This window comes from Lissotriton helveticus, chromosome 1_1, assembly GCF_964261635.1.
Source record: "Lissotriton helveticus chromosome 1_1, aLisHel1.1, whole genome shotgun sequence".
Taxonomy (NCBI): Eukaryota; Metazoa; Chordata; class Amphibia; order Caudata; family Salamandridae; genus Lissotriton; species Lissotriton helveticus.
The window spans coordinates 524,649,724-524,674,174 of NC_136057.1; the positions used below are offsets into that span (position 1 = coordinate 524,649,724).

The 24,451-nt window shown below is 46.8% G+C and overlaps 1 protein-coding gene across 1 annotated transcript in view; it reads right to left on the bottom strand.

Moving 5' to 3' along the window:
* Window positions 1–24,451, bottom strand: part of ANO2 (anoctamin 2) — a 1,767,324-nt gene that overhangs the window by 784,301 nt on the left and 958,572 nt on the right. The gene's annotated exons all lie outside the window — the stretch shown is intronic.

Sequence of the window (24,451 nt, forward strand, 5' to 3'; positions counted from 1 at the left end):
GACCAAAGCATTATGGTCACTGTCAGATCTTTCAATAACCCTGAACTCATGCAGCCTATCCCAGTGTCTAGCCTCTATGAAAATGTAATCGATTACTGAGGTACTCAGTTTTAATCGATTAAACGTGTCTTTCCCTGGTCTATCAGGGTCCACCCTCCCGTTACATGCTCGTAATGATGTTGCTAACGCAAATGACTGCAATTGCAGGACTAGGGGGGTACATGCCTTGACCTGGGTAGTCAATGGCTCAGGGATGGCCCACAGCAGATCAACCTCATCCGGGTCACCCAAATTCGAGTCCATGAGTGGCTCGAAATGACAGTTAAAATCTCCACCCAGGATTAGGACGGTGGAGGAGTCAATCGACTGGATGAGGGTTAACAAGGTTTCAATAGCCTCTGACTCAAGGCCCCGCTTAACTGGCCTTGAATATACATTGATCAAAGCAATATTTGGCCCGTTTGACATACTCAGCAATACACACTGGACATCCAGTGAATTAGTTGGAATTTGTGATGCCTTAACTCCCAGGTGCGTACCAACCGATATGGACAACCCACCCCAAAGGCCTACCCCTCTCACCCATACTTGCCAAGACATCGTATGTTGCAAAACCCTGAACCACACTTTCTTTTAAGGCCCAGGTTTCCTGCAACATACAAATGTTGTGTAAAGCCATAAAGGAGCCCCACTCTGGAATGGGCAATTTACTCTTAAGACCCGCCACGTTCCAAGAGAGGATTTTAACCTAGGCAACTACCAAGTCTTGCTTAATTGGTTCACAATCCAAAGAGTCAGAGGGGTCATTGATAACAAAAGGGCTAGAATCTATCCCCAGCTCAGGCTCACAATTCAGTAGATGTCGGTCATCAGAAGAAATGGTAATTGCGGGATAGATAGTTTGTTCTGGTGCCAGGACTTGGATTAAGGGGCTTTGCTTAGCATTTACATCTTGATCCTCAGTAGTCGGTGGCATGTTAATAGGGTGCCCCATTTGTCAATCGCAGTCATCAAAGCCTGAAAGGGCATCAAATCTATTTGCGACTTCCAGCGGGGTAAATGGTAACAAATGGTCCATCCTCCTATTTCCTAGCAGATGGTCCATCCTCCTATTTCCGTTTCTATAGCTCCTGTAAGGTACGGTATCCCACCCAAATGCATTTTCAGCAGCCATAGGATTAGATGCATGCATCATATACCGGTTGTTGGATAGTATAGATGATGAGATCTGTCGGCAAGCTAGAGCCCCAGGGTAGGTTATAGGGGTCACTAGAGATCTTGGATAAAAATAAGTCAGGTCACATGGAACGATGGAATTACCAACGTTTCCTGGAACCCAGTTTAGAATATATCTGACAGCTCCAGGATCTCTAAAGTTGATAACAATTAGATACCCCTTTATATCTTTCACTCTACTTCCCAACCAGGGGAGTCGCCGAACATGCATAATCTCACCATCGATATTAAAAGGAAGTGGTCGGTTTTGACTAAGCCAATGCATAGTTTTATTTTTTAGCTGGAAAAACCCTTCCCTCCTGCCATCCTCTAATGGCGGGACTCCCGTGAGCACAACCACAAACGGAACTGCTTCCGGGGGTAGTTCAACTTGACGCCCCCTATGCTTCGCTGCCCTAACTGGACTGGTAATTCCCCTCTCATCTCGCGTGTTTCCTGTGGAAAATGTATTCCCTGCCTTCAGAGCTTCACTAGCAACATGCAATACTGGTTGTTGTGCTGATTTAAGGGGTACTGCCCTGTGCTGTTTAAGATTCATAGGCTTGCTAATTTTATTAGTGCCCTTATGGGCAACAGGGATAGGAGATGGTACTATAACTGAGGGAGGTGATAATGGCTTCACAAGGTCCTTAGGTAACCCAACATTGTTACTTATAGCCAGTTCTAGATTCACCAGCCGTTGCTCCACCCTATTATAGGTAATATAAATGACCTAATTAGGTGTTCAATACTTTCAAGAGGGACAGCGGACAATGCTTCATTAGACGGACAGTGTAGAGAAGTAACTAAACCAGGCGGAGTTGGTGCAGTCAATAAAGGGGCTTTTGCAATTAGTACTATTTCCGTAGAAGCGGTTAGAGTTGAAACAGTTGTTACAATGGCCTTTAAGGTAGGTGCACTTGTAACAATAGCCTTTATAGGTTTACCAAAGTCAGAGTGGCTGATCTTGCTTCTTTGCGGATCACTACCCCTCTTTCTTCTTTTGTTTGGTGGCGGACCATGAGCGTTGGGCGCGACTGGTTTCCTAACGTTCTTTTTCTCAACTACTAATAAAGGTGGCTCATCTATCACATCCACTCCTATGGTGGAATTGCTAGAAAGGGATACGTTATCTGTGTACAAGGTGTTAGAGGTATCAGGTAGAGATGGCGTGTCTCGCAGAAGTATAGGGACACTATCTATGGATAAGGGGTCCTCTTTTTCAATGTAGGAACTTGCATCAAGTAAGATGGTTTGATGCAACGATTCTAAGGGAGGTCTACTTTTCATAGATTCAGTCGTACAACGTCGCTCAGCTCTACGCTCGGCTAAAGCGCTCTCCTTATCTAAATCTGAGGCAACCTTAGGAAAATAATTGTCTAATGTGCCCTTACTAATCCCCCCTACATTTACAGATGTGGATTTGTCAAGAGTCGCGGCCATGACGAATAGAACAACCAAAGAGTATACCCAAATGATCCCTTACAACGTGTCAGGGTATGGGCCCAGCCCGGCCTCTTCGTGCCTCTGAGGGCCTAAGAAGGCCCGCCATTTGACCAGGCTTAGCCCGGCGTCCCACACAGCGGATCAGTCAATTAATTATATGACGCGGTTTCAGGGAGGCGGGGCTGATGCGGGACAGGTGCTGTGTGCCCCGTGCGTTGCTGGGATCTGGAGTCCTTTGTTCCTTTGTTCCTTGATGCTGCCACTTAGCCCAAGCAGAGAATCCTTTCACGGAGCGTCTCCCGCAGAGCGGGAGACGCGAGCAGTATTAGTACGGCTGCAGGGAGGCGGGGCTGATGCGGGACAGGTGCTGTGTGCCCCGTGCTTTGCTGGGACCTGGAGTCCTTTGGTCCTTGATGCTGCCACTTAGCCCAAGCAGAGAATCCTTTCACGAAGCGTCTCCCAGCAGTATTAGTACGGCTGCAGGGAGGTGGGGCTGATGCGGGACAGGTGCTGTGTGCCCCGTGCGTTGCTGGGACCTGGAGTCCTTTGGTCCTTGATGCTGCCACTTAGCCCAAGCGGAGAATCCTTTCATGAAGCGTCTCCCGCAGAGCGGGAGACGCGTGCAGTATTAGTACGGCTGCTGGGAGGCGGGGCTGATGCGGGACAGGTGCTGTGTGCCCCGTGCGTTGCTGGGACCTGGAGTCCTTTGGTCCTTGATGCTGCCACTTAGCCCAAGCAGAGAATCCTTTCACGAAGCGTCAATTATCAATTTTTGCTTTTTTGTTTGCTGTCTTCATTGTGTTAACTCGCAGTTTACACATGCCTTTGTGTTGGATCTAAACTCAATATTTTCACATAACATTTTTATTTTGGTCATATTATATTCACTTTCGGAACTCTTTGCAAACAGGTTACATGGCCATCATCTTTCAAGGAACAGTACTGTACATGGGCTTACCTTACCCGTGTTTAACAAAGACATAATACATGTGTTTGAGTGTCACTTATACAAGATATGCTTTCATTGGATACATATAAATGTCAGCTGGAACTGAATCTTAAAGACAAGATCAAGATGGCACACTCATGGTTCATCGCTGATGATATCCTTTATCTGGCTAACTGTGCGCATGATGAGTGTCAGACATCAGTTCCTGGCAAACAGGGGCTACAAGAGGTTGTATACCCCTTAAGGATATATGACGTTACAACGCATACTTTTACCACGCCTACCATTACCACGCATTTTTTACAACGCATGATCCATTACAACGCATACCATTACAACGCATGTATTTACAACGCAGGTACCTTTACAACGCATACCATTACAACGTAAGTATTGGTAAGTATATAATATTTTTTAAAATGTAATTTAATTAAAATTAATTTAATGTAATTTAATTTATTTAATTAATTTAATTTAATTTAATTTAATTTAATTTAATTAATGTAATTTAATTTAATTAATTTAATTTAATGTAATTTACATTTAATTATATTTAATTTTTACCCTATACCCCTTTACCCAAAAACCCAAAACTGACCCTAAACCCTAAAAATACCCCTTTACCCAAAAACCCAAAACTGACCCTAAACCCTAAAAATACCCCTTTACCCAAAAACCCAAAAACCCAAAACTGACCCTGAACCCTAAAAATATCTCTGTACCCCAAAAACCCAAAACTGACCCTGAACCCTAAAAATAGCCCTTTACCCAAAAACTGAAAACTGACCCTCAACCCTAAAAATACCCCTTTACCCAAAAACTGAAAACTGACCCTAAATCCTAAAAATACCCCTTTACCCAAAAACTGAAAACTGACCCTAAACCCTAAAAATACCCCTTTACCCAAAAACTGAAAACTGACCCTGAACCCTAAAAATACCCCTTTACCCAAAAACTGAAAACTGACCCTGAACCCTAAAAATACCCCTTTACCCAAAAACTGAAAACTGACCCTGAACCCTAAAAATACCCCTTTACCCAAAAACTGAAAACTGACCCTAAACCCTAAAAATACCCCTTTACCCAAAAACTGAAAACTGACCCTGAACCCTAAAAATACCCCTTTACCCAAAAACCCAAACTTATAATATTTTTAATAAAATGATATACTTACCAATACTTACGTTGTAATGGTATGCGTTGTAAAGGTACCTGCGTTGTAAATACATGCGTTGTAATGGTATGCGTTGTAATGGATCCTGCGTTGTAAAAGTTGCGTGGTAATGGTAGGTCGTTGTAAAAGTTGCGTTGTAAAGGTTGTATACCCCTTAACTGTGGTGGTGGAGCTCATTTGCCTCTGATATTCTGGGAACTGTCCTATTATGGCTATGCAAATTTGCCACATACAACTTGTTGGACTTGGGCCTTAGGGCAGGTTCACCCCTAATCTTTTTGCTTTTATTTGTGACCCTGTGTAGCGATTTTTGGGTCTCTGCGCACTTTTTCCCTGTGTCCCAGAGTAAAGTGCGTGCGTGTAGTATGGCTGGCCTGCCCTCCCATAGGAATGCATGGGGAATGTGTGTGTCCATGTTAGTTCCTGATGCGTGGGGAGTGCAGGCTCGAGTTTAGTATGTGTGAACTCGTGAGAATGAATGCTGCGCGATGGTATGTGCGGCTTGTATGTGTCTAGAAGGGAAGTGCTACTTCTGGACATTGATGTATGTGTGCAGTGAGGATACTGGAGCGTGATTGGCTGGAGCTGGCTGGCATGCCAGGGTCCAGGAAGTCTGGATGGGTCTGCCCGGTGGTGAGTGTGAGATCAGCATGAGTGATGTGTGGGAGGAGTGCACCTGGGTCCTTGATGGACTGGGGTTTTCCCCACACAATGCTGGCTCCGCCCCCCTGTGGTTTGTCTAACGACCCAAGCCTCCCCAGTGAATGAAAGGGGTGGTTGGGCCATCAAGGGTACTCCCAAGCCAGCTGCAACTGGTTTCCCCCCACCCTGCACCCTGAAACAAAGGATTTCACAGTATAAGAAGGGGCTGTGTCCCCTTACAATTTGTTCTACTTTTGGATCCTGCCAGAGGGGGCTGTTGCTGCTGCTGGGGCCAGGAGGACCGCCACTTGACTTGTCTCCCTGCCTGAAGACCCAGTGTGCTGGCTCTGGGCCCAGCCTTGCCCCCCTGTCTGCCTCTAGACCTTGCTTGAGCTTTTGCTTTTGCCCTTGCGCTTAAAAGCGCTTTATTTCTCCCCTAAGCGCTGGGAGCGCTTTATTTGTATTTCAAGCGCTAGGAGCGCTTTTCCTGTGGTCCCCGGCGCTTGGGAGCGCTTTGTGTGCAGCCGGTGCCCACCCGACATCAGAGCCGATTTGCCGATTTTTGCCAAGCGAGTGCCCACCTCGCTTTATATTTTTATTAGAGGCCGGTGCCCACCCGGCATTGCCCCGTGCTATTTTTATTATTCAAAGCCGGTGCCCACCCGGCATTGCCCCGTAATCACCACCGCAGCCCGGGACCGAGAGAGTGCAGCGCTGACGTCACCCGGAGAGCCGCGCTGTGATTGGATACAGCTGCCGGGGGCTCGCCGGGCGACTCGCGCTGTGATTGGCTGCACGGGCCGGGGAAGCAGGAAGCAGCCTGCCGCGTCTCGCCGAGGCTCCCGAGGAAAGAGGAGCCCCGAGCCGCCCCAGGAGACAGCCGGTGAGTGGAGGGAAGAGAGGAGGGCGTCGGGGCACATTGTCGGTGCCCGCCCCTCCCCTTCCGTGTGCGGGCCGAGCAAGGCCCTCGTTGTGTTCGGGCCCAGAGAGGCTCGTGGGGCATTGTGTGATTCCTGAGTCCCCCGTGAGGGACTCCAACGTGGCCGCATTGTTGATTTAGGAGCCCGAGGCTCCTGGGGGCAATTTGTTTATTTAGAGCCCGAGAGGCTCCCACGCCCACAGCGATTTACGAGCCCCGAGGCTCGAGGGGGCATTTTATTGATTTAGAGCCCTGAAGCCCTATAGTGCCTTATGTGATTTGCGAGCCCTGAGAGGCTCGAGGTGCCCTTCCTTTGCAGAGCCCTGAGAGGCTCTTGGGGGGCCCAGTTCGTTGGTTGTAGCCCCGAGGCTCACACGCTGTGTCTCCCCACCAGTGTTCTTGAGCCCACGAGGCTCCAACGTTGCTCATCTATTATTCACAACTGTCCAGCACTTAGTGGACAGTTGCTACGTTTAGGCTTGTGTGCTGTGCTGCCTGCGCAGCTTCCCTGACATTGAGACTCAGGGCATTCCAGCCCTTGCGAGGCCAGTTGGCCTGAGGGACAGTTCTAGGGTGGTGCTACGTGCACCCTGCGCAATTTATGAGTTACTGCTTATGTGATTTCTGCGCAAATGTTCTACCTGCACCTCTGAATGTGTTTTAATGTTTCATGTGCAAATGTTTGTTTTTACCTTTGCTAAAAGTGACCTGCTTAGAGGAATGTTTGTTTTTACCTTTGCTAAAAGTGACCTGCTTAGGTAATTGTTTATGTTTTATCCCCTTTGCCAAAAGTGACCTGCTTAGAGGATTGTTTGATATTACCTTTGCTAAAAGTGACCTGCTTAGGTAATTGTTTATGCTTTTATTTCGCTTTGCTAAAAGTGACCTGCTTAGAGGAATGTTGATGTTTATTTGCCTTTGCTAAATGTGACTTGCTTAGGTGATTATTTTAGGTTTCCTTCCCTTTGCTAAATGTGACTTGCTTAGGTGATAGGTTTTCCTTCCATAGGTCCTGATGATAAGGTCCTAGTTCCCTGCGTGATTTCCCTACAGTGTTTAGGGTGGCGTAGGAGGTATTTTCCCTTTACCAGTAGTTACTGGTTGTATGCTACATTTACTATTTCTGTGTTACAGTCATTATATGTTTATGTGCTAGGTGTTATACCTACAAGTATTATTTCTAAAAAGTGCATACCCCTGACAGTGGTCCAGGTGGCCCTGTCCTGTACATAATCCCTTGTAAATCTTGCCCGTGCCTGTTGGCACATTGTAAAGTGTGTGTGTTATCTAATGTGTTCTTATTATTATAATACAAAGGCTATTTTTGATATAACCTTGTGTGGAGTTTCCTTTGTGGTGGGCCTAGGGTGTTGTCGGTGGGGTGCGCGCGCAAACGCTTTACACATCGCCTCCGAGATTAGCCTTGCTGCTCGCGTCACGTTACCTAGAGGGTGAGCAGGGGTTATCTTGGTGTGTAACTCCCTTGCCCTGACTTAGAAATGGTGATCCCTGACTGACTTTGGCGTGAGCCTTGGCCAGCCGGGGGTCCCGTCTCTAACATTGGTGGCAACCGGTGCGGATTGGACTTGCGTTTGCGCTGTACCACAGTGGCGACAGGCCACACTACAAAACTCTGCAATTTTAGATAACCACATTTTTGGGGATTATTGTTTTTTTAGGTGAAGTTTAAGTATTGCTTCTCCTGAAAGGTGTCATTTTGTAATTTCTGTCCAGTACATTTGTTCCCCGCCCTGCTTCCAGAGTTTGGTACCTGTGTCACTTATGGTCAGGTTGAGAAGTCAGGGGTGGTAGAAACTGCCTTACCGGTCCGAGGGGAGGGTGTGTGTGAATGAGTGGTGTGTTACACTGGACAGAGGAGTGCAAGTTCTCTGAGATAGGAATCTTGCTGAATGTTGTAATTGTGTACTCCTGTGTAAGCTCAGACCCCCTGGTTCCCTGTGTCAAACTCTTCTTGAGAACGTCCGCCAAAATGGAGCCTGTTTTTGATCTCTGTTGTCTTTTTAGGTACAGTAGGTCAGAGCTGGTCAGATTCTGTGAAGAGGGCGGCATGGAGGTGAGTGAGTCAGATACTCAGTCCCAGCTTAGGGACAGCCTGATCCTATGGCAAAAGGGTCAGTGGGATCTTGAGCACAGTGAGAGAGATAGGGCCCGGGCCGCACGCCATGAGGGTGGTGAGTCTGTGGAGAGCCCTGAAGAATGTGAGTTGTATGATGATGACAGTGGATGGATGTCAGCAGATAGTGAGGACCCCATAGATAGGGAGTCCCTTGCTGGGTCCAGTGCCAGTACCAGCGCCCCATCCCTTGTCCTGTCCCCAGAGGAGTGGTTGGATAGGAGGGAAGAGCGGGAGCATCAGCTAGCGATGGAACAGCTCAGGTTGGAGCGCGCCAAGCTAGAGGCTGAGAGGACCTTGTTCAGGGAGAAGGTAACCCTAGAGAGTAGGTTATCCCCTGAGTGCAATTTTGATTTTCTGGATTCCCCAGGGAGGGTTGAATCCAGTGGTGGCAGCTATTTAAGTGTTAGTGTAGACAGTCCCACTCCCAGTTCCCCGAGTATGGTACCTGTTTCCCTAGAAGAGGAGTATAGGTTGCAGTTCAGGGACAGTAGGAAACTGTCTCACCAGTCTTGGGAGGAGTTTACAGAGGACTGTCAGTGTGCACTGATTGAGTGGATAGAGGTTCCCACGGGACCTGAGTATTACAAACTGTTTTGTCTTATTCTCAAGGAAAAGGTGCTCAGTCATTGTCGGCCGGAGTTGCGGCAACACCTGTTGAGGTTGACCTTTGATCCTTGGGAGCTTGCAAAGGAAGCAGACCGATGGGACAGTGCGAGAGGTTCTTTAGAGTCACTAGTGAGTGATTCCAACAATAGTGGGTCAGGTGTCTTCCAGCCCAGTGTGGTGGAGGAGGGTGAGAGTAGCCCAGCTAGGTCCCAGGTTAGTGAGAAGGGTGTAGGGGCTGACTGCCTGTCTCAGTGGAGCGGGAGTGAGTGTGTGACCGAGAGTCCCCAGATGCCCGAAGCCCTGTCACAGAGCCTGGATGGTTTCTTTAGGGAACACCAGGATGGGAACCTAAGCTTGCCTGTTAGTTCACTTGAGGTAGATCTCCTAGTGTGTAGGGGACCTGGAGCATCTGTAAGCGGAGCTTCTATGGTTCTAGAGTCTGGCAGTACCGCTCCAGTAGGGAGGGTACAGGAGTCCAGCAAAAGGAGTGATTGGGGGATAGGATGTGAGTCCCCAGAAGTCCTGGAGTGCCAGGCATTGGTTCCACCAAAGGTTCTAGACCGGAGGTTGGAAGGCCAGGTTCAGGATCCGCCTGACCTGAAGGGTGGGACTACTGTAATCAGTGTCCTGACCAGTTCTTTTTCCAGAGGTACCGCCCCGGTTGGGAGGGAGCAGGACGCTGGAAGGGGGTGCAGAGGGTGGGAGAGCCCACCTCTGACCCCGGTGCAACCTGAGGGGTTAAACCCTAGGTTGGGAGGATGGTGTTTAGAGGGTACCCCTCGCAGGAGGAGGAGGAGGAACCCTAGAAGAAGAGGTAGGGGGAGGAGAGCCTTCCCTGAGACTCCTGGTCCGCCTGAGGTTGTAGACCCTAGGCTGGAGAACCAGTGGCAATCTAGCCCTGTCTTGCAGACAGGAAGAGTGGAGCATGGCTATTATGTGCCAGGGGTTACTACCCCCCACTTTGTGAGTAGGCAGGATCCAGTGGTACCTGGGTGGCCTAGGGCCTGGTCCTGGCCGAGGGCAGCTGGAGAGTACCAGTGGGGTACCCCAGTTAGTCCCTACAGTAGTTTTAGAAGGAACCCCAGGGGTTCACGGTGGCGTAAAACAGGAGGGTGTCCCTGCAGTTGTGGGCCCGCGTCCGTGTTTTATCGCCCCAAGCAGGGAAGTCCATCACGGTGGTGATTGGTCTGCCCTGCGTTTTGGCTGGAAGGGGGTTGTGTTGGACTTGGGCCTTAGGGCAGGTTCACCCCTAATCTTTTTGCTTTTATTTGTGACCCTGTGTAGCGATTTTTGGGTCTCTGCGCACTTTTTCCCTGTGTCCCAGAGTAAAGTGCGTGCGTGTAGTATGGCTGGCCTGCCCTCCCATAGGAATGCATGGGGAATGTGTGTGTCCATGTTAGTTCCTGATGCGTGGGGAGTGCAGGCTCGAGTTTAGTATGTGTGAACTCGTGAGAATGAATGCTGGGCGATGGTATGTGCGGCTTGTATGTGTCTAGAAGGGAAGTGCTACTTCTGGACATTGATGTATGTGTGCAGTGAGGATACTGGAGCGTGATTGGCTGGAGCTGGCTGGCATGCCAGGCTCCAGGAAGTCTGGATGGGTCTGCCCGGTGGTGAGTGTGAGATCAGCATGAGTGATGTGTGGGAGGAGTGCACCTGGGTCCTTGATGGGCTGGGGTTTTCCCCACACAATGCTGGCTCCGCCCCCCTGTGGTTTGTCTAACGACCCAAGCCTCCCCAGTGAATGAAAGGGGTGGTTGGGCCATCAAGGGTACTCCCAAGCCAGCTGCAACTGGTTTCCCCCCACCCTGCACCCTGAAACAAAGGATTTCACAGTATAAGAAGGGGCTGTGTCCCCTTACAATTTGTCCTACTTTTGGATCCTGCCAGAGGGGGCTGTTGCTGCTGCTGGGGCCAGGAGGACCACCACTTGGCTTGTCTCCCTGCCTGGAGACCCAGTGTGCTGGCTCTGGGCCCAGCCTTGCCCCCCTGTCTGCCTCCAGACCTTGCTGGAGCTTTTGCTTTTGCCCTTGCGCTTAAAAGCGCTTTATTTCTCCCCTAAGCGCTGGGAGCGCTTTATTTGTATTTCAAGCGCTAGGAGCGCTTTTCCTGTGGTCCCCGGCGCTTGGGAGCGCTTTGTGTGCAGCCGGTGCCCACCCGGCATCAGAGCCGATTTGCCGATTTTTGCCGAGCGAGTGCCCACCTCGCTTTATATTTTTATTAGAGGCCGGTGCCCACCCGGCATTGCCCCGTGCTATTTTTATAATTCAAAGCCGGTGCCCACCCGGCATTGCCCCGTAATCACCACCGCAGCCAGGGACCGAGAGAGTGCAGCGCTGACGTCACCCGGAGAGCCGCGCTGTGATTGGATACAGCTGCCGGGGGCTCGCCGGGCGACTCGCGCTGTGATTGGCTGCACGGGCCGGGGAAGCAGGAAGCAGCCTGCCGCGTCTCGCCGAGGCTCCCGAGGAAAGAGGAGCCCCGAGCCGCCCCAGGAGACAGCCGGTGAGTGGAGGGAAGAGAGGAGGGCGCCGGGGCACATTGTCGGTGCCCGCCCCTCCCGTGTGCGGGCCGAGCAAGGCCCTCGTTGTGTTCGGGCCCAGAGAGGCTCGTGGGGCATTGTGTGATTCCTGAGTCCCCCGTGAGGGACTCCAACGTGGCCGCATTGTTGATTTAGGAGCCCGAGGCTCCTGGGGGCAATTTGTTTATTTAGAGCCCGAGAGGCTCCCACGCCCACAGCGATTTACGAGCCCCGAGGCTCGAGGGGGCATTTTATTGATTTAGAGCCCTGAAGCCCTATAGTGCCTTATGTGATTTGCGAGCCCTGAGAGGCTCGAGGTGCCCTTCCTTCGCAGAGCCCTGAGAGGCTCTTGGGGGGCCCAGTTCGTTGGTTGTAGCCCCGAGGCTCCCACGCTGTGTCTCCCCACCAGTGTTCTTGAGCCCACGAGGCTCCAACGTTGCTCATCTATTATTCACAACTGTCCAGCACTTAGTGGACAGTTGCTACGTTTAGGCTTGTGTGCTGTGCTGCCTGCGCAGCTTCCCTGACATTGAGACTCAGGGCATTCCAGCCCTTGCGAGGCCAGTTGGCCTGAGGGACAGTTCTAGGGTGGTGCTACGTGCACCCTGCGCAATTTATGAGTTACTGCTTATGTGATTTCTGCGCAAATGTTCTACCTGCACCTCTGAATGTGTTTTAATGTTTCATGTGCAAATGTTTGTTTTTACCTTTGCTAAAAGTGACCTGCTTAGGTAATTGTTTATGTTTTATTCCCCTTTGCTAAAAGTGACCTGCTTAGAGGAATGTTTGTTTTTACCTTTGCTAAAAGTGACCTGCTTAGGTAATTGTTTATGTTTTATCCCCTTTGCTAAAAGTGACCTGCTTAGAGGATTGTTTGATATTACCTTTGCTAAAAGTGACCTGCTTAGGTAATTGTTTATGCTTTTATTTCCCTTTGCTAAAAGTGACCTGCTTAGAGGAATGTTGATGTTTTATTGCCTTTGCTAAATGTGACTTGCTTAGGTGATTATTTTAGGTTTCCTTCCCTTTGCTAAATGTGACTTGCTTAGGTGATAGGTTTTCCTTCCATAGGTCCTGATGATAAGGTCCTAGTTCCCTGCGTGATTTCCCTACAGTGTTTAGGGTGGCGTAGGAGGTATTTTCCTTTTACCAGTAGTTACTGGTTGTATGCTACATTTACTATTTCTGTGTTACAGTCATTATATGTTTATGTGCTAGGTGTTATACCTACAAGTATTATTTCTAAAAAGTGCATACCCCTGACAGTGGTCCAGGTGGCCCTGTCCTGTACATAATCCCTTGTAAATCTTGCCCGTGCCTGTTGGCACATTGTAAAGTGTGTGTGTTATCTAATGTGTTCTTATTATTATAATACAAAGGCTATTTTTGATATAACCTTGTGTGGAGTTTCCTTTGTGGTGGGCCTAGGGTGTTGTCGCTGGGGTGCGCGCGCAAACGCTTTACACATCGCCTTTGAGATTAGCCTTGCTGCTCGCGTCACGTTACCTAGAGGGTGAGCAGGGGTTATCTTGGTGTGTAACTCCCTTGCCCTGACTTATAAATGGTGATCCCTGACTGACTTTGGCGTGAGCCTTGGCCAGCCGGGGGTCCCGTCTCTAACACAACTCTTTCTGCACAAGATAGCTAGGGGGAACATTCACAGGCTCCTCTGGGAATTAACTTGGGGCTGCTCATGCTGACAGCTGAACTATCAATCAGAAATCAAATAGAGTGAATGTCCAGCCCAGGGCTTATCTTTCTAAGAAAGAAAATACTTTAGTACACAATGGCACTTAATGCTAAACCCCTTCTAGCAGCAAAGCACAACTTAGTGATACTAGGTCATTTTCAGTGCTGGGAAGCCCATGTTACAAAACATAACATATCTAGGGAGGTGTGGTTCACCCCCCATTCCCTCACTGCCCCACTGCCTCCCAAGTTTCTCCCTTCCACAATTCTAGGTGCCCTCCTCTTTATTTGCTGGTGGGCACATGAGCAGCTTGAATCAAGCACAAATACAGAATAAACCATTCTCAAATACAGAATGTGTGCAGTCTTTTGATTATCTGCTTTTGACCAATTTTTAGTTTCTCTAAGGCTGGTCCACCATGGCCAGTATTTCAGGCATGCCCACCCACACTTTTAGGGGTGGCGTACCAGCAGACTGTCTTCAGACTTTCACAGCTTGGTGCTGGGCCTCATTTGATAGCACATTTGCTCTGGTGTGGGAACAGAGAAGCAGCAGTCTGAACTTGGTGTAGTTCCAACTGAAATGAGGATTCCTTCCAGACAGCCTCAAATTATCAGGTCTGGGGTTAATAGGATGCACCATTCTGACTTGATAAGAGGGGCTGAACTGTCATGTGTCATACCTTCTCTTCAAAGGCACTGCCACAGCTCATACACAAAGGACTTCACACTAGCCTATTGTGCCTATAGACCATGGCAGTGAGGCAGAATATTTCAGACACTTCTGTAGGGAATACAAGGTACAAAAATAGGGCTCTCAGACTACTCTTCAGTACACTCCTGTACTGGTGGATACTACAGAAGAAGGACTGCCCTGCTGCTGCTTAAGGCAGGCCTTGCTGTCTGAGAAGGAAGACTAGACCTGCAACCTTCATCACAGGCTGCAGTGACACCAAACGTCAGCTGACAGATCTGCTCTGAGCTACAGGGAAACAGCAAACTCCAAAGGACTACTGCCCTGCTGCACTGGACCTGCATCTGCACCAACATCTAGACCTGCCTGAGCCCTGCTGACCACTGCTGGTGTGAGTTCCTGAGGCCCAAGATATGCCTCCCCGATCCTATTAAACCTTATTGGCATAGACAGTGATAAGCCAGAAAGTTTGGCATTGTCATAGCCCTACACTGGACACCCATGTCATGCATGCATCTATCGTTGCTACAGTAGCCATTTTTAAGGAGGAACTACACATAAGAAATGTTCTTGGACATGCTAATAGAAAACATCCATACCCATTAAAATGTAAATAGCTCAAATAAATGACATCTTTAGGCTTGCCCCATCTCCCTGCTGCCAATTAATATCTAATCAATTGTCCGTATGGATTTTCTGGCTCAACCACCAAACATTTTTCAGATAAATTAATCGTGTAAATAAGGAATGTTGGAGTACGCCCAATGGTTAGCTATTTTCATAATCTAGAATTTTTGCCAAACTCAATAGTAAGGTCATGACATTGCGGTGGGTTTTCAACAAAAAGCATTTCAAAGTTAAAACACATGCATGTATTCCAACTTCTTTGGCTGCCAATATTCTTTCATCAGAAATAACCAAAAGACGAAACAAAACATGTTCTTTCAGAAATATGTCACGTAACACATGCTTAACTGTATTAGAAATTATACAGTACTTCGACAAAACTTGGCAATGAAATATTAACCTTCATGACAAACGACGCAAGTGTCTTTGCATAAGGTAATGTGCCGCATGCAGTAAGCGCACCTTAAAATATTTGTATAAAATATTGGAATTTCAATGCATCCGTCCAAACCGCCAGACCATATTTGATGGTTGCAATCCCCTATTTCTGATTTAAGTCTTCCAAATGGCACTTCCAATTCATTTTCACAAGAAATCCGTCACATTTCTGTAAGTATTTAATAAGCATATTGCAATTGCGGATCACTTAGCTAGACATCAATGGTTTGGACAGGGATCGGATTTAAGACTTTAGCATATTTTCAGGATAATAAATATACATTAAAAGATCGCTTATACTGTAAAGGTTTTTTCATAACTTATGAGGTTTAAGACTGTATAGAAATGTGATTAAGAAGGTAGTCATGCATGACTACGGGTAATATTGATGGGTTCATCCTTTCACAGACACCTGGACACAGGTATGCAAGCACAATGTGTTCATTCAGACACACAAACGCACACACAGAAAAACAGAATGTAGGACACAAAATAGCTATATGCTGGAGGATAGGTGGCATGCTAAATGTAAGTGTCGGCTAAACGATGCAATGGTGTTCATACATAACATAAGTCATTTGCACAAGAATGACAGGTTTTCTGTGAATTATGCATGTGCAGTCATCCGTTTCAAAACTATATATGAGCTATATTCTCCTGTATGAAAGGCATGCAAGATACTAGCTCAATGTACGGTCCACAGAGTTTCTAAAGGCGCACAGCGGATATTGCCAGTGAAGGTTTGTAAGCCCAAATAGAATACGAGAACCTCAAAGCACTAAAATGGACCATTCAAAACAGGCACCTGTAACGCCAAATGTGAGTCGATACAAATGTTTAAATTGCTTGGTTCATTGTTTTCTGTTTTTAGCTTGTCTTGTGCCAGCTTAGTGAGCACTACAGAGGTGCACATCTTTGTGCAGAAGTGCAGTGGGACTGGAATTGTGCCGCCACATCAGAAGTTTCTACAAGTTCGGGTTGGAGAACCTGCAGGACAGACTATAGCCGCCACTGAGCGGGCAACTATATGGATGATATGCATATGAGGAGTTGAGTCGAGTTTCCCAAGGTGTGTGTTAGCATAAACTGCACCTACTTTTGCAGTCAAAGGTCTGCAAATCCTGCAAGGGCAACTACTCCTCCAGGTACCACATGGAACATGGAACATGGAAGCAAACTCGCCAAGCCGAGGGAGTTGGCAAGCCTTCATGTGCTTATAAGAAAATGATGCAAGCTGAGCCTCTTACTCCCAAAAGATAAATTACTCAAATAATATAAGCAGACTGCATAAGAAATAAAATAGGAATCAGTGATCTTAATGTGGATTTCACTTTAGTTGGATAATTTTATTGAATACGTTATATCCTGTCGTTAGTGTACATCTTATCATTAAAACAGGCTTAATGGTAAGCTGCAACCTGGAAAGGGTGCTTTTCATAGCAGCAATAACAAAGGACATTAAGCTGTGGTTTTTTAAGCGCTTAATTGAATGCTATAAAGCTTGCCGTTCTATGGCTAGCACACTCCATTAGTGCACCAACACCACATCCGCAAACCATTTTAGCGAAGTATTAACACATTTTTCTTTCCATTGGGAGCTCTGACGTTCAAAGCATGCAGTCAAATTCTCAATTACTTTGCAGCTTTAAAATCCTTAAAAATCTTGTATTTCATGTCGTCTTTTTAGATCTGCGGTTAGCCTAGACCTTTTGTTTTACGAAAAATGTACATATACTATACATACATACTTACAGGGGCTTTCAATTCGCCCTCCTCATCAATTCATCTATCTGTTCTATCATTCTCATTTTTCTTCCACCTACTGTAGGATACAGTTTGGAGGTAATGGTTCAGTCCTTTTCAGCCACTTGCTTATTTCACTGTCAATTATGGAATTCTGCTGTTTCAAAAGGAACATATCTGCACACAACATTGTGTCTTTTCAGTGTCACACACTACAATGGTAATATGTGTTTTTGGAGAGCAAAACGAGTTTGCTTTTAGCCCCCCAAAAAATTAATTGGCGAAGGCCTGCCACCTTCAAAATAAAATAATGTTTTATAAACACTTTGGCAAAACAAAACAAGCACTGAAAAAGCCAAAAGGCTGGCAGACCACTCAGATACTTTTTAATGTTATGTCATGTTATGTTATGTTATTTTTATTTGTACCGCGCACAGCTGCCCCAGCAAAGGGGCGTCCTGGCGCTTTGAAAAGGTAAACACAACACAGCATTAAAAACATGCAGAGGGAGAAAAGACACCTCAAAGGGGCTATACAAATAAAAAGGTCTTGATGGCCCATCTGAACTGGAGGAGCTCATCGATGGCCCGGATCTGCGGAGGAAGAGAATTCCACCAGCTCGCCGCCAGGACTCGGAAGGAGCGGTTTGATATTACCTTTGCTAAAAGTGACCTGCTTAGGTAATTGTTTATGCTTTTATTTCCCTTTGCTAAAAGTGACCTGCTTAGAGGAATGTTGATGTTTTATTGCCTTTGCTAAATGTGACTTGCTTAGGTGATTATTTTAGGTTTCCTTCCCTTTGCTAAATGTGACTTGCTTAGGTGATAGGTTTTCCTTCCATAGGTCCTGATGATAAGGTCCTAGTTCCCTGCGTGATTTCCCTACAGTGTTTAGGGTGGCGTAGGAGGTATTTTCCTTTTACCAGTAGTTACTGGTTGTATGCTACATTTACTATTTCTGTGTTACAGTCATTATATGTTTATGTGCTAGGTGTTATACCTACAAGTATTATTTCTAAAAAGTGCATACCCCTGACAGTGGTCCAGGTGGCCCTGTCCTGTACATAATCCCTTGTAAATCTTGCCCGTGCCTGTTGGCACATTGTAAAGTGTGTGTGTTATCTAATGTGTTCTTATTATTATAATACAAAGGCTATTTTTGATATAACCTTGTGTGGAGTTTCCTTTGTGGTGGGCCTAGGGTGTTGTCGCTGGGGTGCGCGCGCAAACGCTTGACACATCGCCTTTGAGATTAGCCTTGCTGCTCGCGTCACGTTACCTAGAGGGTGAGCAGGGGTTATCTTGGTGTGTAACTCCCTTGCCCTGACTTAGAAATGGTGATCCCTGACTGACTTTGGCGTGAGCCTTGGCCAGCCGGGGGTCCCGTCTCTAACACAACTCTTTCTGCACAAGATAGCTAGGGGGAACATTCACAGGCTCCTCTGGGAATTAACTTGGGGCTGCTCATGCTGACAGCTGAACTATCAATCAGAAATCAAATAGAGTGAATGTCCAGCCCAGGGCTTATCTTTCTAAGAAAGAAAATACTTTAGTACACAATGGCACTTAATGCTAAACCCCTTCTAGCAGCAAAGCACAACTTAGTGATACTAGGTCATTTTCAGTGCTGGGAAGCCCATGTTACAAAACATAACATATCTAGGGAGGTGTGGTTCACCCCCCATTCCCTCACTGCCCCACTGCCTCCCAAGTTTCTCCCTTCCACAATTCTAGGTGCCCTCCTCTTTATTTGCTGGTGGGCACATGAGCAGCTTGAATCAAGCACAAATACAGAATAAACCATTCTCAAATACAGAATGTGTGCAGTCTTTTGATTATCTGCTTTTGACCAATTTTTAGTTTCTCTAAGGCTGGTCCACCATGGCCAGTATTTCAGGCATGCCCACCCACACTTTTAGGGGTGGCGTACCAGCAGACTGTCTTCAGACTTTCACAGCTTGGTGCTGGGCCTCATTTGATAGCACATTTGCTCTGGTGTGGGAACAGAGAAGCAGCAGTCTGAACTTGGTGTAGTTCCAACTGAAATGAGGATTCCTTCCAGACAGCCTCAAATTATCAGGTCTGGGGTTAATAGGATGCACCATTCTGACTTGATAAGAGGGGCTGAACTGTCATGTGTCATACCTTCTCTTCAAAGGCACTGCCACAGCTCATACACAAAGGACTTCACACTAGCCTATTGTGCCTATAGACCATGGCAGTGAGGCAGAATATTTCAGACACTTCTGTAGGGAATACAAGGTACAAAAATAGGGCTCTCAGACTACTCTTCAGTACACTCCTGTACTGGTGGATACTACAGAAGAAGGACTGCCCTGCTGCTGCTTAAGGCAGGCCTTGCTGTCTGAGAAGGAAGACTAGACCTGCAACCTTCATCACAGGCTGCAGTGACACCAAACGTCAGCTGACAGATCTGCTCTGAGCTACAGGGAAACAGCAAACTCCAAAGGACTACTGCCCTGCTGCACTGGACCTGCATCTGCACCAACATCTAGACCTGCCTGAGCCCTGCTGACCACTGCTGGTGTGAGTTCCTGAGGCCCAAGATATGCCTCCCCGATCCTATTAAACCTTATTGGCATAGACAGTGATAAGCCAGAAAGTTTGGCATTGTCATAGCCCTACACTGGACACCCATGTCATGCATGCATCTATCGTTGCTACAGTAGCCATTTTTAAGGAGGAACTACACATAAGAAATGTTCTTGGACATGCTAATAGAAAACATCCATACCCATTAAAATGTAAATAGCTCAAATAAATGACATCTTTAGGCTTGCCCCATCTCCCTGCTGCCAATTAATATCTAATCAATTGTCCGTATGGATTTTCTGGCTCAACCACCAAACATTTTTCAGATAAATTAATCGTGTAAATAAGGAATGTTGGAGTACGCCCAATGGTTAGCTATTTTCATAATCTAGAATTTTTGCCAAACTCAATAGTAAGGTCATGACATTGCGGTGGGTTTTCAACAAAAAGCATTTCAAAGTTAAAACACATGCATGTATTCCAACTTCTTTGGCTGCCAATATTCTTTCATCAGAAATAACCAAAAGACGAAACAAAACATGTTCTTTCAGAAATATGTCACGTAACACATGCTTAACTGTATTAGAAATTATACAGTACTTCGACAAAACTTGGCAATGAAATATTAACCTTCATGACAAACGACGCAAGTGTCTTTGCATAAGGTAATGTGCCGCATGCAGTAAGCGCACCTTAAAATATTTGTATAAAATATTGGAATTTCAATGCATCCGTCCAAACCGCCAGACCATATTTGATGGTTGCAATCCCCTATTTCTGATTTAAGTCTTCCAAATGGCACTTCCAATTCATTTTCACAAGAAATCCGTCACATTTCTGTAAGTATTTAATAAGCATATTGCAATTGCGGATCACTTAGCTAGACATCAATGGTTTGGACAGGGATCGGATTTAAGACTTTAGCATATTTTCAGGATAATAAATATACATTAAAAGATCGCTTATACTGTAAAGGTTTTTTCATAACTTATGAGGTTTAAGACTGTATAGAAATGTGATTAAGAAGGTAGTCATGCATGACTACGGGTAATATTGATGGGTTCATCCTTTCACAGACACCTGGACACAGGTATGCAAGCACAATGTGTTCATTCAGACACACAAACGCACACACAGAAAAACAGAATGTAGGACACAAAATAGCTATATGCTGGAGGATAGGTGGCATGCTAAATGTAAGTGTCGGCTAAACGATGCAATGGTGTTCATACATAACATAAGTCATTTGCACAAGAATGACAGGTTTTCTGTGAATTATGCATGTGCAGTCATCCGTTTCAAAACTATATATGAGCTATATTCTCCTGTATGAAAGGCATGCAAGATACTAGCTCAATGTACGGTCCACAGAGTTTCTAAAGGCGCACAGCGGATATTGCCAGTGAAGGTTTGTAAGCCCAAATAGAATACGAGAACCTCAAAGCACTAAAATGGACCATTCAAAACAGGCACCTGTAACGCCAAATGTGAGTCGATACAAATGTTTAAATTGCTTGGTTCATTGTTTTCTGTTTTTAGCTTGTCTTGTGCCAGCTTAGTGAGCACTACAGAGGTGCACATCTTTGTGCAGAAGTGCAGTGGGACTGGAATTGTGCCGCCACATCAGAAGTTTCTACAAGTTCGGGTTGGAGAACCTGCAGGACAGACTATAGCCGCCACTGAGCGGGCAACTATATGGATGATATGCATATGAGGAGTTCTGAGTCGAGTTTCCCAAGGTGTGTGTTAGCATAAACTGCACCTACTTTTGCAGTCAAAGGTCTGCAAATCCTGCAAGGGCAACTACTCCTCCAGGTACCACATGGAACATGGAACATGGAAGCAAACTCGCCAAGCCGAGGGAGTTGGCAAGCCTTCATGTGCTTATAAGAAAATGATGCAAGCTGAGCCTCTTACTCCCAAAAGATAAATTACTCAAATAATATAAGCAGACTGCATAAGAAATAAAATAGGAATCAGTGATCTTAATGTGGATTTCACTTTAGTTGGATAATTTTATTGAATACGTTATATCCTGTCGTTAGTGTACATCTTATCATTAAAACAGGCTTAATGGTAAGCTGCAACCTGGAAAGGGTGCTTTTCATAGCAGCAATAACAAAGGACATTAAGCTGTGGTTTTTTAAGCGCTTAATTGAATGCTATAAAGCTTGCCGTTCTATGGCTAGCACACTCCATTAGTGCACCAACACCACATCCGCAAACCATTTTAGCGAAGTATTAACACATTTTTCTTTCCATTGGGAGCTCTGACGTTCAAAGCATGCAGTCAAATTCTCAATTACTTTGCAGCTTTAAAATCCTTAAAAATCTTGTATTTCATGTCGTCTTTTTAGATCTGCGGTTAGCCTAGACCTTTTGTTTTACGAAAAATGTACATATACTATACATACATACTTATAGGGGCTTTCAATTCGCCCTCCTCATCAATTCATCTATCTGTTCTATCATTCTCATTTTTCTTCCACCTACTGTAGGATACAGTTTGGAGGTAATGGTTCAGTCCTTTTCAGCCACTTGCTTATTTCACTGTCAATTATGGAATTCTGCTGTTTCAAAAGGAACATATCTGCACACAACATTGTGTCTTTTCAGTGTCACACACTACAATGGTAATATGTGTTTTTGGAGAGCAAAACGAGTTTGCTTTTAGCCCCCCCAAAAATTAATTGGCGAAGGCCTGCCACCTTCAAAATAAAATAAGGTTTTATAAACACTTTGGCAAAACAAAACAAGCACTGAAAAAGCCAAAAGGCTGGCAGACCACTCAGATACTTTTTAATGTTATGTCATGTTATGTTATGTTATTTTTATTTGTACCGCGCACAGCTGCCCCAGCAAAGGGGCGTCCTGGCGCTTTGAAAAGGTAAACACAACACAGCATTAAAAACATGCAGAGGGAGAAAAGACACCTCAAAGGGGCTATACAAATAAAAAGGTCTTGATGGCCCATCTGAACTGGAGGAGCTCATCGATGGCCCGGATCTGCGGAGGAAGAGAATTCCACCAGCTCGCCGCCAGGACTCGGAAGGAGCGGCCACCAACTCTGCTCAGCTCAAAACGCGGGACCACTGCTAAGTTCTGACCAAGAGATCTAAGAGTGCGAGAGGGGACATAAGGAGTCAGCAGATTCTCCAAGATTTGTGGGGATGTACCCTTGAGGATTTTAAATGCAAGGCAAAGAACCTTGAATCTAATCCTCTGCTGCACAGGGAGCCAGTGGAGAGAGCGCAGGGTATTGGACACCGGACACCGCCTAGGCAAGCCTGTCACCAGTCGGGCCGCGGCGTTTGAACCCGCTGCAGTCGGGAGAGTTCTGAAAGGTTAACCCCCGCCAATAGTGAGCTGGCATAGTCCAGCCTGGACAGCACTGATGCTTGGACCACCAGTTGTCTTGTGGGTGCATCAAAGAATTTGAGGATGGGTCGAAGGCCTCTAATGATGCCATAGCAAGAAGCCGCCACCTTCTTGGTATGACAGATGAAGCTCAAAGAAGGATCAAGCCACACCCCCAGGTTTTTTATCTCTGACGCTGGGAGGGGAGTCACACCCAGATCCAAAGGCCACCAATTGTCGCCCCACAAAGCCACCTGTTTACCAACCACCATAATTTCCGTCTTCTTGGTGTTTAACTGGAGACAGTTGGAGTTCATCCAGTTAGCCACTTCCCACAGACCATCACAAAACCTGGGAGCCTCCAAACCTGAGTCCCCGCCAGCTGCGTGTCATCTGCGTAAGAGACCATGGTCAGGCCCCACCGCTTGACGACCGCAGCCAACGGTCTCACATAAAGATTGAAAAGGGTGGGACTCAGCGATGACCCCTGTGGGACCCCCTGGTCTAACGGGTAAGATGACGACTTACCGGGCGGGATCGCCACCTGGAATGACCTATCCGTAAGGAAGGATCGAAACCAGCACAGGGCGAGGCCAGAGACGCCCACCTCCTCCAGTCGCCGAAGCAGAATCCCGTGCGAGACCGTGTCGAAGGCGGCACTAAGATCTAATAACAACAGTGCCGCCGTCTGACCTGAATCCAGCACGGAACGCAGGTGCTCGACCATAGAGAGAAGGGCCGTCTCCGAGCTGTGACCCGCACGGAACCCGTTCTGGGTAGGGTCAAGAATGTTAAACTTACCAAGATGGTCTGAAAGAGTGGCGTTCACATGGGCCTCCCCTACTTTCGTGGCCCAAGGAAGTAGAGAGATAGGGCGGTAGTTTTCAGGTTTAAGGGGGTCAAGGGTCGCCTTCTTCAAGATTGGCGTGACTACCGCCTGCTTCCATCTAACGGGCACCACTCCAGAAGAAAGGGACAGGTTGATCAAAGACAGCACCGGGGTGCGGCAAACCGGCGCCAAGGTCTTAAGTTGGACCGGTTTCAGCGGGTCTGCCGGAGATCCAGACTTGATTTTAGCGCTAAGAGAGTCAAACATCTCCATAGATAAGGAGGGCAAGATAGAAAGACACTCCCCCTCACCTAAGATGCAACCAACCTGCTGTAGCGTCAGGGAACCCGTTGAAAAAGTGCGATAGATGGCTTGCACTTTTTCGTGGAAGAAGGAGGCCAAACCCTCGCAGTGGGTGTCCGAGCATATTTCCACCGCAGTAGCTCTCTTAGCCATCAGGTCCTTTAATACTTTAAAAATGAGTTTCGACGGATTAGCAGAATTCTGAAACTCATGGGCATAAAAGGAAGCATGTGTTTGACACACTGCCCTATGGTAGATCTTGATCTTGGCAAGATAGCAGGTCTTTAAGTCTGGATCATACGACTTCCTCCATAGTCTTTCGGCCTGTCTACAGGCCAGCTTAAGAGATGCCAAGGTACTGTCATACCAAGGGCTCGGCTCCTTCCGACGGCACTTAGACCAATGCAAAGGAATCAGAGAGTCGAGGGCCCCAGAGATCCACTCACAAAAGGAATCGTACCCACGATCAACCTCAGTGAGCGGGCCTAAAGGAGCCTCCTCGAGCAGATGGTAGAAATCCTCCAGTCTTAATTTGTTCCAGTGCCGTTTAAGAACACATCTGTCCTGTGATAGAAAAGGAGATTCAGACAAAGAACATGCCGTTTTCACC